Here is a 12,500-nt window from a genome sequence, read left to right on the forward strand (position 1 = left end):
ATCTATTTATCCATTTACTTATTTTATCTATTTATTTACAAATTGTGTATGCTTATTTGCATCTATGTATACGTATGTATCTTATATATCCATTTATCAATTTATTCGTATATTCATTTCTTTTTATTCATTTATTCATTTATCTATTTATTTGTATTTTTTATTTATATATACATTCATTCATTTGTTTGTTTACTCATTTTTCTTTCTTATGTCAAGTGTTCTGCTGAGTAATTATACTTTTTATTTTCCTTTGAATATTAAATTCCCGAGGAAGTAGGCCTCTTCGAAAAAAGACTTTTTTTAAGAATACTTCAACAGATTTTCGAAAAGAACCTTTAGGCAGCCTCTGCTTTTTTTGTTCTTGTTTTGTTTTTTTTTTTTTTTTCTAAAGTAGAAAAAAAAAATCCAAAAAGTACCAGATTACGTAAAGACACTGAAATAACATAGACACTTCCATAGAAGACCTTTTGGTCCATGACGGTCCTGTTTGCAGATGGTCAACGGCCGCGCGACCACCTGTCCCGGAAACTCTTCATTCAGATGGAACGGCAGGATATTAGCCATCTGACGGACTCTCCTCCTTTTTCACCATCTACATGTTTTCGTTCTGGTTTTCCATTACCAGCTGTCGCTCCTCTTCCTCTTCTTCCTCCACTTCCCTCTCCTCTTCTTCTCCTCTTCCTCTTCTTCTCCTCCTCCTCCTTCTCCTCCTTTAGTAGCTGTGTCATTCTCATTTGCCACATCCTTCCCTCCCCTTAATCTCCTTATTTTCAATTCCCCCTAATCTATGTATGTGGATCCTAATTGCCCTAATTCACTTTGCATTACCGATTTTTAACAGCTTCAGTATTTAAGAAGCCTGTAAATCTTGGAGAGAGAGAGAAAAGATATACATATTATCCACATTAACATTAAAGTCACTAAATCTTAGAGAGAACGAAAATAGAGTATAGAAGATAGGGAACAGAAAATATAAAGTAAAATATCATGAATAGAAGATAGATAAGAGAGGATAGAAGATCGAGGATAAAAAATAGAAAATAGAAGATAATTCAGAAGCTCGATAGTTCCCGAAGTTCTTAATCTCAGAAATTATTTTTTGATATATGGTGATGATAAACAATTTGAGGGGCTGTTGTCCTAGGGGGCCAATTTTCCGGGGCAGTTGTCCTAGGGAACAGTTGTCTGGGGGCAATTGCCCTATGGGACAATTGTTCGGAGGCAGTTGTCCGGGGGGTAATTGTCCTAGGGAAAAATTGTCCGGGGGCAGTTGTCCTAGGGGGAAATTGTCCAGGGGCAATTGTCCAGGGGCAGTTGTCAGGGGGCAATTGTTCGGGGGTGGGGGAGCAATTGTTCTCCATTCCAATACCTGTTTCCTCACATCAGCATCATGGCACGTTATTCCGTCACCAACAAGATCACGGACGATCCAATAAATCTAGAATACTTAATCACATAAATGCAATATCCCCTTTCCTGAACAAGATCGTCTGGTGTTAACCAAAACAAAATATATAAAAACTGTCACTGTCAAGGACAATGATAATGATATTACTTAATAAGCGTCATATTATCAAAATTATGTAAATTCACAAGGTTTCGTATTATCATAGATGTGGCATTATCAAACATCTAGAGTGATTAGTGGTGTTGTTTGTACGATCACGCGGATAGTGTCAATCGAATTGGGGTGTACCTAGTAGATTACTCCTAGGGACTCTTGACCCAAACTCCCTTTTAAGCGACAATATGTATATATATATATTCATATATATATATATATATATATATATATATATATATATATATAATACTGATGACCCACTTTCGGAGAAGAATAAGCGAAGATATAGAGATCTGTATATTTCGATCACTTACTGTGATCCTCTTCGGCAGATATAAGTTACAAAGTACAGAACAATGTGTATTTATAGTAAAGAAGTGAGGTAGCATGAGGGAACGAGGCTCAGGTCAACACGCCCGGCACGCATGCTCGCATCTTGGTGGCTCAGGTCACATGACCGGCGTTGCATGGGCCTTGGTGATTTTTGTCCACCGTTAATGTTGATGGTAACATTTTATTTATGGCAAAAGAAGAAATACAGTCTGGTGACCATTGACCATGGGAAATGTTATAATTTGGGAAATTATTTATTAAGGAGGATTCTACTATTTTTCTTCTGAAACTACATTTGGATTTATAAATTATTTCAGCATCGTCCCAATTTATTCGGTGGTTTTTATTGGCGACGTGCTGAAATACTGCGGAATTTTCCTGTCCGTATTTAACAGAGTTCTTGTGCTCCTTAACCCTGGTATTGAGATCTCGACCCGTCTGTCCCCAATATACATCTTTGCAATCTAAACAAGGTAATTTATAAACTCCAGGAGTTGTATTACTCTTGGATCTATGATGTATATTGACAACTTTACTGAACAAATTATTAGGATAATGGAAGATAAAATTTTATCTTCCATTATCCTAATAATTTGTTCAGTAAAGTTGTCAATATACATCATAGATCCAAGAGTAATACAACTCCTGGAGTTTATAAATTACCTTGTTTAGATTGCAAAGATGTATATTGGGGACAGACGGGTCGAGATCTCAATACCAGGGTTAAGGAGCACAAGAACTCTGTTAAATACGGACAGGAAAATTCCGCAGTATTTCAGCACGTCGCCAATAAAAACCACCGAATAAATTGGGACGATGCTGAAATAATTTATAAATCCAAATGTAGTTTCAGAAGAAAAATAGTAGAATCCTCCTTAATAAATAATTTCCCAAATTATAACATTTCCCATGGTCAATGGTCACCAGACTGTATTTCTTCTTTTGCCATAAATAAAATGTTACCATCAACATTAACGGTGGACAAAAATCACCAAGGCCCATGCAACGCCGGTCATGTGACCTGAGCCACCAAGATGCGAGCATGCGTGCCGGGCGTGTTGACCTGAGCCTCGTCCCCTCATGCTACCTCACTTCTTTACTATAAATACACATTGTTCTGTACTTTGTAACTTATATCTGCCGAAGAGGATCACAGTAAGTGATCGAAATATACAGATCTCTATATCTTCGCTTATTCTTCTCCGAAAGTGGGTCATCAGTATTATTTTACATATGTGCTACGACATATCTTTGTTGTGATATATATATATGCACATATACATACATATATATTATATATATATATATATATATATATATATATATATATATATATATTATAAGAAAAATCCAGTTTCATAAGCAATAAAGACTCACTTTAGTGGACGAATGTGCTGTAGCACTGCACTCCCTCTTCATCCTCCTATCCTCCCCTCCCTATCCTCCTCCATCCCCCCACCTCCCACTTCCTCTCCTTACCTCTTCTCTCTTTTCCTATCATTTCCCTGGCTTTCCTCTCCTCTCTTCTCCTCTCTTCTCCTCTCTTCTCTTCTCCTTTTGTTTCCTTTTCTTCCCTTCCCTTCTCCTCCTCTTCTCTTTTCTCCTCCCTTAATCCTCATCTTCCCTCTCTTTCCCTCCAATTTACTCCCCTACCCTCCTATCCCCTCCCCTCACTCCCTTTCCTACTATACTATACTATATTATACTATACTATACTATACTATACTTTATCTCCTTACCTCTCCCTCACACCTTAACCCCCTTCGTTCCCCAGGACCACCCCCTTCTCTCTCTCTCTCTCTCTCTCTCTCTCTCTCTCTCTCTCTCTCTCTCTCTCTCTCTCACTCTCTCTCTCTCTCTCTCCTTCTCTCTCTCCTTCTCCTTCTCTCCTTCTCCTTCCCTCCCCCCCCCCTCAGCCACCTCCACGGGTCCCTCGTGTACTTTCCCTCAGGAATGCGGAGCTTTGATGAGGAAGTCCGTTCGTCTATGTCTGCTGCTGCTGCTGCTCGGCCCGTGCACGCCGCCTGAGGGCCCTGGCTGATGTCGCTCTTGTTGTTGTTGTCGTCGTTGTTTCTTCTTCTTCTTCTTCTTCTTCTTCTTCTTCTTCTTCTTCTTCTTCTTCTTCTTCTTCTTCTTCTTCTTCTTCTCCCTCTTCTTCTTCTTCTTCTTCTTCTTTCTCTTCTTTTCTTCTTCGTCTTCATCTGCTTCTTCTTCTTCTTCTTCTTCTTCCTCTTCTTCTTCTTCTTCTTCTTCTTCTTCTTCTTCTTCTTCTTCTTCTTCTTCTTCTTCTTCTTCTTCTTCTTCTTCTTCTTCTTCTTCTTCTTCTTCTTCTTTTTCTTTTTATTCTATTTGCTCTTCCTCTTCGTCCTCTTCTTCCTCTTCCTTCTCTTCCTTTCCTTTTTCTTCTTCTTCTTGTCGAAGTGGTACGAGGAGGAAGAGGTGAAAAAGGAGAGAAAAAGAGGAGTAGGAAGAGGAGGGGGAAGAGAAGAAGGAGTACGCTGAGGAGATGGTGTCTAAGTAGGACGAGGAGGAAGAGGAGGAGGAAGAGGTGGAGGAGTAAGAGGAGGAGGAGGAGTGGGAGGAAAGGCATTATGAGACATGATTGAGGTGATTTCGGTTCGATCGTATCATTCTCGTCGTGGGAATCTGCCGCAATTAACTCCGACGTTGTTGATGTTGATGTTGTTGGTACTGCTGAGCTGCCGCTGCCGCTCCGGCCCGTTACCTTTTTACCGACAGATTTGATCAGAGGTCACTTGTATCCGCCAACAATGAAGGTCTGTATGTGTGAACACGCATACGCACACGCGACTTCTTGCGCATATACGCAAATACAAAATAATACATATATTTAAGTAAATACACACATATGTATATATATACTCGTATATATATATATATATATATAATATGTGTGTGTGTGTGTGTGTGTGTGTGTGTGTGTGTGTGTGCATATTTATGTATATCTATGTTTATACGTACATACTGGATATCCATATTTGTATATATACACATGTAAAATGTGGGTATATATGTGTATGCGTACGTGTATGTGTATGTGTTTATATATGTTTACAGTTATATGCATTTACCTACATGTAGTATACAGGAAAGGAGCAATAATCGTAAGGTCCCGTCTGTGTTCCCAACGGTCAATTCTGACATTAAATTGCCTCCTATTGTTTGGCTTTAATATTCCGTGTGTGTGTGTGTGTGTGTGTGTGTGTGTGTGTGTGTGTGTGTGTGTGTGTGTGTGTGTGTGTGTGTGTGTGTGTGTGTGTGTGTGTGTGTGTGTGTGTGTGTGTGTGTGTGTGTGTACTTAGTGCGTACGTCTGTGTGTGTGTGTGTGTGTACTCAGTGCGCACGTGTGTACGTGCACATGCGTAACGCATTAATATGATGACCTCATACCTCCACATAAATGTGCTTTCTCCTCCACAGCGAAATATCCCCTCCCCTCCCAGTCAGCTCTAAGGGATCATCTTCAACATAGTCTCCCTCTTTCACCCTCTCTCACCCTCTTCCACACGCCCTCACCCTCCCTCACACTCCAATACCCTCCCTCACACTCCAATACCCTCCCTCACACTCCAGTACCCTCTCTCACCCTCCAATACCCTCCCTCACCCTTCCTTATCCTCCCTCACCCTTCCCTCACCCTCTTCCACACTCCTTTACCCTCCCTCACCCTCTTCCATACTCCCTCACCCTCTCTCACCCTCTTCCACACTCCCTTACCCTCCCTCACCCTCTCTCACCCTCTTCCGCACTCCCTCACCCTCCCTCACCCTCCCTCACACTACCTCACACTACCTCACCCTCCTTCACACTCTTTCACCCTCCTTCACCCTCCCTCATCCTCTCAAAAATACTCTGAGTGCTGTTGGTCCTTACACGCGGTGTTGATTATTCCATTTGGTGCAAATTCACAGCAAATGTCCACGGAAGGACTCAAGGTGGTGATAATTCAGAATGTAGACGAAGAGGAGGAGGAAGAGGAGGAGGAGGAAGAGGAGGAGGAGGGAGAGGAGGAGGAGAAGGAGGAGGAAGAAGAGGAGGAGGGAGAGGAAGAGGAGGAGGAGGGAGAGCAAGAGGAGGAGGAGGGAGAGGAAGAGGAGGAGGAAGAGAAGGTTTGGAGGAGGGAAGAGGTGGCCCTCTTCTGACGTCATCTTCCAAGATCCTGTGACGTCATATCTGCTGATCTGGGTGGTCCTCGGTAGCGTATCTGAGATACTGAGGTGGAGGGTGAGGATGGTAACGCCCGTTACTCCGTTACACAGTTATCCCGTTACACAAAACGTAACCCATTACGCCGTTACATATTTACCCGTTATTCCCGTTACACCTTTACACCCATATTCCGTTACACCCTTACACCGTTACACTCTTTAACCCGTTACACTCTTGCCCTGTTACAATCTTACCCCTTTACACAGTTATACCATAACCCGTTACGCCGTTACATATCTACTCGTTACCCCATTACACGTCTACACTCTTACTCCGTTACACCTTTATCCCCGTTACACCCTTGCCCTGTTACACTCTCACCCCGTTACACAGTTATACCGTAACAATTTAGACCGAAATACGTTACACCGTTACATATTTGTCCCTTTATCCCCGTTATATCGTTACACCGTACCCCCGTTATACTGTTGTATGTGTATTTCGTCACACCGTTCCGTTACACCGTTACGTCATGTTCGTATGGTGCATCAGAAACTCGACAAAAGAACATCAGCCTTAAATTAAACGAAAAGATATTAGTTTCTTTTACTAGACAAACTAGGAATAGTACAAAAACATAGAATATGATGATATGATATTATATGCAGTATGATAGCATATGTAATATGATATGCAATATGATATCATATGTAATATGTGAATTTGTAATATGTATTATGTACATGTATTACAGATATGTGTTATGTACACATGTTTAATAGGGTAATACCTTTATGTAATGGCGTGTATTATGATAATTACGGTTTTGGTAATGATATGGTAATAACTGATACCAGCTGAGTTTCGAACTCGGGCTCGCAAGACATCACGTGATCTATTCCATGTGTCAGGGCAGTCATCATTAAATCTTTGTAAGCTGCGCCAAAATAACAATAATGATAATAGTAATAACAATAATAATAATAATGACGATAATGATAATTAATGATGATTAATAATTGATCATGCAAACAGGTGTTTCCTGATAGACACAAGTTGGTATCATAAATATATATATATATATAAATATATATATATATATATATATATATATATATATATATATATATATATGCGCAAAATAACCACAGAAGGGAAACTTATAGACAGTAAGTACTTTCGTATGTTACATCTTCAGACTAAATGACAAAGATACAGAGTTGTGTTTAAATGTAAGTATCAGGCTAGGAGGGGGAAACAATACATAAGGTTCAATCTGGCGGAAAGATTTTGGTGACCATTTGGGTTACCAATTTATCACATTTAAAATGTCCATAGTTTAAGTTTATATTTCTATTAAACGTGCCTAATATTAAGCAGGATTCTATTATATTTCTTTCCTGTAGGCTTTTTCCTTTGGCTAATATTGTTGCCTTAGACCAGTCAATATGATGGTTGTATAATGCTTTATGTTGAAATAACGCATTATTTTCCTGGGCAGAACATAAATATAGTGTGAGATCTGCCCAGGAAAATAATGCGTTATTTCAACATAATGCTTTATACGACCATCATATTTATTGATCTAAGGCAACAATTTTAGCCAAAGGAAAAAGCCTACACTATATTTATGTTCTGCTCAGGAAATTAATGTGTTATTTCAACATAAAGCATTATACAGCCATCATATTGATTGGTCTAAGGCAACAATTTTAGTGTTATGGTATCTAAGACACAGACGAACATTTTAAGTCATTTTGCAAATTATCTAAATTTCTTAATTACGGAACTATATATATATATATATATATATATATATATATGTATATACATATATATATTATTTTCGTGTGTTTTTTACTACCGCTAATAGTACTATTACTACTACTACTTCTACTACTACAGTACTACTACTGACTCTACTACTGCTACTACTACTATTACTACTACTATTACTACAAACGTTACTACTATTATTTTACGACCAATATTACTACTACTACTACTACTACTACTACTACTACCACTACTAGTACTACTACTACTACTACTAGTACTACTACTACTGCTACTACTACCACCACTACTACCACCACTACTACCACTACTATTACTACTTATAATAGTAATAGTAATGATGATGATGATGATGACGGTAGTAAAAAAAATAGTTACATCATCATCAACATCAGAAACAAAAATAATCGTTGATAATTACCGATTACAACGAACAACTATCAACTAATAACAGAAAAAGAGGAAGAAGAGGAAGAAATTTAGAGAGCTGTTGTGCTGTAATCCCGTTTAACCCTGACGGTCCCTAATCTTGGTTAAGAGGCATAAAGAGGCTTAGGAAACCCAAAGGGATCCTTCGGGATACACGAACGTGACCGTTATTTCACCCCCGCCTCCCCCCGGACGGTGACCGTGGCCGGACGCAGAGGGGTCGAGGGTAATGTAAGCACCAGAATGGAATCCCGGAGGGAGGGGTGTGGGTGGGGGGAAGAGAGGAGAACCGTTGGGGGAGGGGAGAGAGGGAGTGAGGGGCAGTAGAGAGAGAGGCAGAAAGAGAGAGAAGGAGAGTGCGTAAGAGAAAGTGACACTGAGGGAGAGAGAGAGAGAGAGAGAGGGGAGAGAGGCAGAAAGAGAGAGGGAGAGAGAGTGAAGGAAAGTAACAATGAAGGGAAGAGAGGGAAAGGAAAAGAAGGGTGGAGAGAGAGAGAGAGAGAGAGAGAGAGAGAGAGAGAGAGAGATAAGAATAGGGATTCGTTAGGGGGAGAGAGTGGGAGGGCTTCAGGGGAAGAAGAGAAAGAGAGAGGGGGAGGCGAAGGGGGGAGGGTACGTGTTAGGGGGGAGGAATGGGGGGATTATATGTTCTCTCCCAAGGCTTATGATGGTAACTATTTCTTCTATTCAATTCTCCCCCCACCCATCCCCCACCCCCCACCCCCCACCCCAGGTATATAATCTTAATCTTCACAAAGGTTAAACCTCCTTAGGCCTATACACCTTGATAACCTCATCGAGAAAGGTCCTATGATTAGGCTTAAACTCCTTACTAACCCTGATCCCAACAAGGTTAAGCATCCTGAGTGTATCTGTCTTGGTTAAGCCTTAGCCCAACTCGGGTTAACTTTAGTTATTTTGGTTTAAAAAAAGACCTTAGTGGCATCGATACCTGATCTGAAGATTTTGTCATGGAAAAAAGGTTTTCCTTAGTTGAAAAAAAAAACACTTGTAGGTTGTCATAACGACCGTATGAAGGTACGTTTAGCTCGGTACGATTATTAGGCTACTACCATAAGCGTGGCGCGCCTCCTAACTGGCATCCTATTTGGGTAAGCGCGTTGGTTGTAGCTTCGATCTAATAAGATTATTATCAACCTCATACTTTAAAGCTCAAAGCAAAACAGCCCCTTTCGGATACAAAGAATTAGTGCTCTAGACATTCGTTGAACGATTATCGTTGAACAATAATCGTTGAACAATAATCGTTGAACGATCATCGTTGAACGATCATCGCTGAACGATCATCGCTTAGCGATAATCGCACCGACCAAAACGTACCTTTAGAGGTTAGATAACACAGGATTAACATTAACATTGAAGTGAGAGGTTAACTCCAAAAGAAGTATAATTAGCCAAAACCAGAATTTGGGATTTCAAATTAAAAAATCTAAGCCTTATTAGACATGCATACCTTTGTAAGTTAGGCCTTTGTGAGATTAAGCCTTAGTATAAAGTTTGAATATCTTTGGGCTTATGTGAGGACCTTTATACATTCTATTCAGGCTAACACCAGACGGGGGGGGGGGAGAAGAGGAGGGGGGATGGTGGGGGAGGGAGGTGGAGGATATTTTTTCCTCGACATTGGTGGCAAATTTGGAGAGAGAGAGAGAGAGAGAGAGAGAGAGAGAGAGAGAGAGAGAGAGAGAGAGAGAGAGAGAGAGAGAGAGAGAGAGAGAGAGAGAGAGAGAAAGGGCCTAGCAAAGGAATGTGGGGGAGGGAGGGGGAGAAAGGAAGGGGGGATAGAGTATGTCTAGCGTATTTAGTTAGGAGAAAGTATGAGTGGGGGGGAGGAGTAAGGGGAGAGAGTTTGCAGACAAATGGGAAGATGGGTAGGTTGGGGGTTAAAATGAGGTAAAGATTGGGGGGAGAGAGGCTTGGGGAGGAAAGAGGGAGGATACACAAGGGATCAGTGAAGTGGGGAGGTTAGTGAATGGGGGAGGAAGATGGGTAGTCTGTGGGACTCTGGGGTGGGGGAGGATGGTGAGAGCGGTGGGGGAAGGAAGGGGGGTTACCTAGGAACTAGGGGGGAAGGGGAGGTAATGTAGTAGTGAAAGTTGGGGGGAAGGAGGATGAGGAGAAGGCTTGATTAGGGATTGGGGACAAGAGGGGAAAGCAGGAGTGGGGGAGGAGGGAGGAAGGGGAGGAGGAGGGAGTAGGGGGGAGGAAAGGGAGGAGGAAGGGGAGGAGTAGGGAGGAGAGAGGAAAGGGAGGAGTAGGGAGCATGGAATAGGAAGGGGAGAAGGAGTGAGAAGGAAGAGGAAGGAGAGGAGTAGGGAGGAGGAAGGGGAGGAGAGATGAAGGGGAGAGTAGGGAGGAGGAAGGAGAGGAGTAAGGAGGAGAGAGGAAGGGGAGGAGTAGACAGGAGGTAAGAGGAAGGGAAGGAGTAGGGAGGAGGAAGGAGGAGAGAGGAAGGGTAGGAAGAAGGAGAGAGGAAGGGGAGGAGTAGGGAGGAGGAAGGAGAGGAGGAAGGAGGAGAGAGGAAATGGAGGAGTAAGGAGGAGGAAGGGGAGGAGTAGGGAGGAGGAAAGAGGAAGGGGAGGAGTAGGGAGGAGGTAAGAGGAAGGGGAGGAGGAAGGGGAAGAGTAGGGAGAGGGAGGAAGGAGAGGAGTAAGGAGGAGAGAGGAAGGGGTGGAGTAGGGAGGAGGAAGGAGAGGAGGAAGGAGGAGAGAGGAAGGGGAGGAGGAAGGAGGGGAGAGGAGAGGAGTAGGGAGGAGGGTGGAAGGGAGGAGTAGGGAAGAGGGAGGAAGGAAAGGAGTAGGAAGGAGAGGATTAGGGAGGAGGAGGAAGAGAAGGAGGGAGGGGTAGGGAGGAGGAGGAGGAAGAGGAGGAGGGAGGGAGGGGTAGGGAGGAGGAGGAGGAGGAAGAGAAAGCTATTAAAAAAGAAAGAAATGGCTAGGCCCCTTCCGTAGCGGTTGGCACCTTTTGCACGTACTCTACCTGCTGACGGACGATTTTCTCCATCTCAGTGACGCCCTTACGGACCAGGGTCACGTGGTTCTACTCAGAAAAGAAATTTTATAAATTCATTTCTTTTCTATTTTTTCTTTTCTTTTTTTATCCTTCTGGTCTGCTTTCCTCTTCCAATATCTTATGACTCCAAAGCTCTGTGATTCTGACTCTATGACTCCATGGCTCAATGACTCCACCCCTTTGGGACGATAGAGTCAACAAGGATAGAAGCGCTGGTTATTACTGACAAAATATTGATTAAGTCCACCATACTCCACCCCTCCTCTCTACCACACTCCACACCCCTCCCCTCCTCTCTACCACACTCCACACCCCTCCCCCTCCTCTCTACCACACTTCACACCCCTCCCCCTCCTCTCTACCACACTCCACACCCCTCCCCCATCAACCTCCACCCCCTTCTCCCCACCACACTCCATCACTCCAAACCATACTCCACCCCTACTCCCCACCACACTCCATCCCGCCTCCCCCACCACACTCCAGCGCCTCCTCCACACTCCAGCCCCTCCTCCACCACCACACTTCATCCCTCCACCAACACACTCCACCCCTCCTTACCCACACTCCACCCCTCCTCACCCACACTCCACCCCCGCCTCGTCCACCACATTCAACCCTTTCCACACACCCTAACACCTATTCATTCCTCCCATCTCATCTATATCCTTATCCTCCTCAGCCCTCCATCCCTCCACATCTCTCCACTCCTTTACACCTTTCCATCACACTCCACTCCCTCCACACCCATATACCCCACACCCCTACCTTCTCCCATCATTTCACACTCATCGCCACCCCACTCCCAATCCTACTCCCAGTCCCACCCCAGGTCACCCACTAGAACACACCCAGACTTAACCCAAGGCTATTCCCCCTTTACCCTCCTCACCCTTCTGTACCCCTACCCTCGCCATCACATCACATCCTTTCTCACCCGAAGTCACCCACCAGAGCACACCCACACCTCACCCGAACCCCAGTACACCCATCTGGAGAGAGAAGCTATTATTTCGTGACTTCGAATCTTAACGTGACTTCGAGTCTTTTGGTCTTCTATATCACGTCCTTCGTCGGATAAAAAAAGTCGCCGTCGATTAACTTCGGGAGGAGAAGGAGGAGGAAGAGGAGGAGGAGATAGGGAGGAAGACTGTACATGAAGGGGAGGAGA

At 43.2% G+C, this 12,500-nt stretch overlaps 1 protein-coding gene across 1 annotated transcript in view; it reads left to right on the top strand.

The window, feature by feature from the left end:
* Positions 1-12,500, top strand: part of LOC143027730 (uncharacterized) — a 140,434-nt gene that overhangs the window by 985 nt on the left and 126,949 nt on the right. The window lies entirely within an intron of this gene.

The sequence above is a fragment of the Oratosquilla oratoria genome, chromosome 8, assembly GCF_046742065.1.
Source record: "Oratosquilla oratoria isolate Oo_2021 chromosome 8, ASM4674206v1, whole genome shotgun sequence".
In the NCBI taxonomy this organism is placed as follows: Eukaryota; Metazoa; Arthropoda; class Malacostraca; order Stomatopoda; family Squillidae; genus Oratosquilla; species Oratosquilla oratoria.